General features: G+C 41.6%; 1 non-coding gene across 1 annotated transcript; it reads left to right on the top strand.

Annotated features, from left to right (window-relative positions):
* Positions 1–2,077: 2,077 nt before the first annotated feature.
* On the top strand, positions 2,078–2,184 carry LOC133289812 (small nucleolar RNA R71). The gene has a single exon (XR_009748534.1). It is a non-coding gene; the product is annotated as a small nucleolar RNA R71 (small nucleolar RNA).
* The last annotated feature ends 1,095 nt before the right edge of the window (positions 2,185–3,279 follow it).

Raw genomic sequence — 3,279 nt, 5'->3', positions numbered from 1 at the left:
GTTTGTCGAGGGCAACTGTTTGTTTCAGATCCTTCTAAAATGTGTACTCCTCCCTACTGTCCAAGTACTCCTTGTACGGACAGTTAGTAACGATGGGGAGGTAGAGTACTTCTTGGACATCAGCAGGGGAAAATGACACTTGTTTTCCCCTTACTGTGACCACGTCAGGGGCATCTTTCTTCAGCCTCCTCGTCTGATATAGGAATTCTCCCACTAGGGAGACATTCACTTTACGGTCATTAGTGGCAAAATGCCGCCACTGAAGCTTGATCAAGGACTGCTTCACAAATGAGGGCAGAACCAATTTTTCCTGCTGCAAGGAGATGTTCCTCTCTGGGTATAGATGAATGATGGGCTCGGTGAGTTCTGGTTCTTCGCCACGGTTGGCCACAGGAGTCACCTTGATCGAAAGCTTAGTCATTTTTAGCAGAAAAGAGGTTAGGGCACAATGCAGAGGAAGAAAAGGTTATGAGTTGAATGGAAATAGTAAAACTCAAAGGAAGCAGTGACTGAGTTTAAATAGACAATAGAGGAGTAAACGAAAAGTTTCTGGGACGTGGAGGTTAAGGAGAGGATGTTGAAGAGGTAGTGGAATGGGGACGTTACAGAACGAGTGGTCAGCAGTAGGTGACCAGTTACTGATAGGATGAGTGTGAGAAGATGGAACGGTTTAGGTCAGGACGTGAGAGATAGGGAAAAGGAAAGGGTGCAGTTGTCTTAATGGTTGAGGAGACGGTTGCTTTTGCTGAGCACGTTTCCAAGATTTGCAATGAATGCAAATTAGATATGGTTGCGTATCTTTTTAAGTGACTTAGCAGGGACAGGTGTCCCAGTCACTCTTGCCACCTAACCCAGGGAACGTTCCCTTTGTCTTTTCCTAACTAATAAATAAATAATTAATCTGACATAAATAACAAGTTAACATGCAACAGTGACTACTAAATAAGGAAAAGGGAACGTACTAACCTATCACCTATTATTTAATAAATCTAAATGAACATGTAACAAAACATATAATTATCTATATATATATGTATTTTATTTTATTTTTATATTGGGATTGTGTGGTCAGGGACCACCCCAAAACTACGTTCCTGGAACGGAACGTACTTTATTTGGACTTTTTGGAGAGGAACATCAGACGTTCCCTCCTTTTTGGGAGCTGTGTGATTATGGATAACCACCCCAAAACTTTTCTCTTTGTCAGAGAGCAAATGTATCTACTGGGTTGCCTCCCAGTCAGCGCTTAGTTTAATGTCTTTAGCTAGACATGGTACTTACCTCTCAAGGGGTTTCAGAAATGGTTGAGGGGACCTCAGTGTCCCCTGGTAGTGATCCTGGTGTTTTGGTTTGAAGGTTGGCAGCAATAAGCCCCAGATGGGACTCAATGTTCCTGACCACTGCATCATTCCTGGTGACATATTCCTTGACATAATTTTTCGGGGTGTTGATGCGTTGGTCATCTCTGTGGAACGGAACATAGTTGTTTCTTCTTTGTTCAAACGTTCCACTGCTGATACCTTGCTGATACTGCTGCTGATTGTTGTTGAATGGTCTCTGGTTAATCGGTGGCCTCCGTAGGGTGTTGTGGTTCTAATCCTTAATGATAGTTCCTCCAGGGCTTGAATGTGTATTTTGTCCTGCTTGTTGATTGTCTCTGGTGAAGTTCCTATTGCCAAAATTTTTTGCATAACACACCAATGCAGTGGATGGGCAGTCTGTTGAGTTATGAAGGTCACCACAGGCTGAGCATGGTTCTGTTTCAGTTGCTGTGAGTTGTAAGACTTCCATCCTTGGTGTTGCTTGGTCAGCTCTCAGGTTCTTCACTTCATTCATGAGTGATGCCAGCTGGGCTTCCATGGCTGTTTGTTTATCCAGTTCTAGCATGCCTGTCTTCCTCACTGGGCTCACTTTGTCTATTGGCCATTGGAGACATCTTTCAGCAGTCCCTTCTATGATTTCGTACCTTGATTCAAGTGTTTCTGTAAAGAAATATCCTCCTGCAGCAAAATCTACGTGAGATTGAGAAGTATGGTCAAGTCCCTTATAGAAAGATTGTAACACTCCCCAACTCTCTACCCCATGGGTTGGACATTTTCTTATGATGTCCTTATATCTCTCCCATGCTTCATAGAGATTTTCTCCATAAAACATTCTGAAGTTAGAGATTTCATCTCTAACATCAGCTTGTCGAGACATTGGGAAAAACCTCTCTATGAACTTGTTAGAGAGTTCTTCCCATGTGTGGATTGATCCAGGTGTGAGAGTTTTCATCCATGTTTTAGCTTTTAAGCCCAAGGAGTGAGGGAACAACCTCATTCTCATGCTCTCCTCTGTTACACCCTCAGCTTTAAAATTATCACAAATATATTGGAATGTTGTGAGGTGTGTGTAAGGATCTTCTGCAGGGAGTCCATTGAAGACCCCTGCTTCCCTAATCATGTGGAACATGATAGGTTTTAGTTCAAAATTTGGTGCTACAGGGGGAAGGATTTACTCCCCTATCTGGTCTGTTCCTGAAAGGAGCAGCCAAAGATTTGAAGTTCTGTTCAGGGGGAACCTCTTCATGGTTATTATTGTGATCAGCCATGTTTTCAGGAAATTCTTCCCCGAGGTTCCTTCTTCTCCTATAGAGTGTACGTTCTGGCTTAGGATCAAAGAGAAACTCAGGTACTTTAATGGAGTGGTCAGAGTCTGTTTCAAACTCTTCACTCATAAACCAATAGCACAGGGTATATATATGCACAGCAGATTCAGTGATAAAGAAAAAAATAAAAATTAAAAGTAAAGTCAGATATGTGTTAGAAAACAATAATAAGAACAACAATTAGTGTTTCTATGCCCGGCAACGGCGCCAAAAACTTGTTGGGTGATTTGCCGATGGTGGAAAAATATAAGTTCTGATAGGGGACGTTCCTCTGTTCTTGCAGAACACAGATTCGTCCCTTAGTTCCAACCCAAGTGCGCAAGTGAACGCATCAAGTAATAAAGGGAGTATTAATGCCCAAAATATCGTTCCCACGAGGATAGAGTGCTAATTATTGTTTTATCATTGTTTATAAAGAATAAAAATGAGAAGAAAAGTTAGTAAATGAACTGTCTGGTCAAACGTTCCCTACTGTCTTGACAACGTTCCTCAGGAACAGTAGGTTCATTCTGATGGCAAACAGTTGCTCGCTGCTTTATGTATGTGATCCTTCCTGTTTAGAAGAAGATGAGATAATAATCTTTGGAGTTTTTATAAGTACTAAATAAAATAAATAACAACTACTAAAACAG

Source organism: Gastrolobium bilobum, unplaced genomic scaffold (genome assembly GCF_033153095.1).
Source record: "Gastrolobium bilobum isolate Gb01-03AN ecotype WA unplaced genomic scaffold, APGP_CSIRO_Gbil_v1 utg53782, whole genome shotgun sequence".
NCBI classification, from domain to species: Eukaryota; Viridiplantae; Streptophyta; class Magnoliopsida; order Fabales; family Fabaceae; genus Gastrolobium; species Gastrolobium bilobum.
The sequence above is the reverse complement of the archived record's forward strand: the minus strand, read 5'-3'. Positions and strand labels throughout refer to the sequence as shown.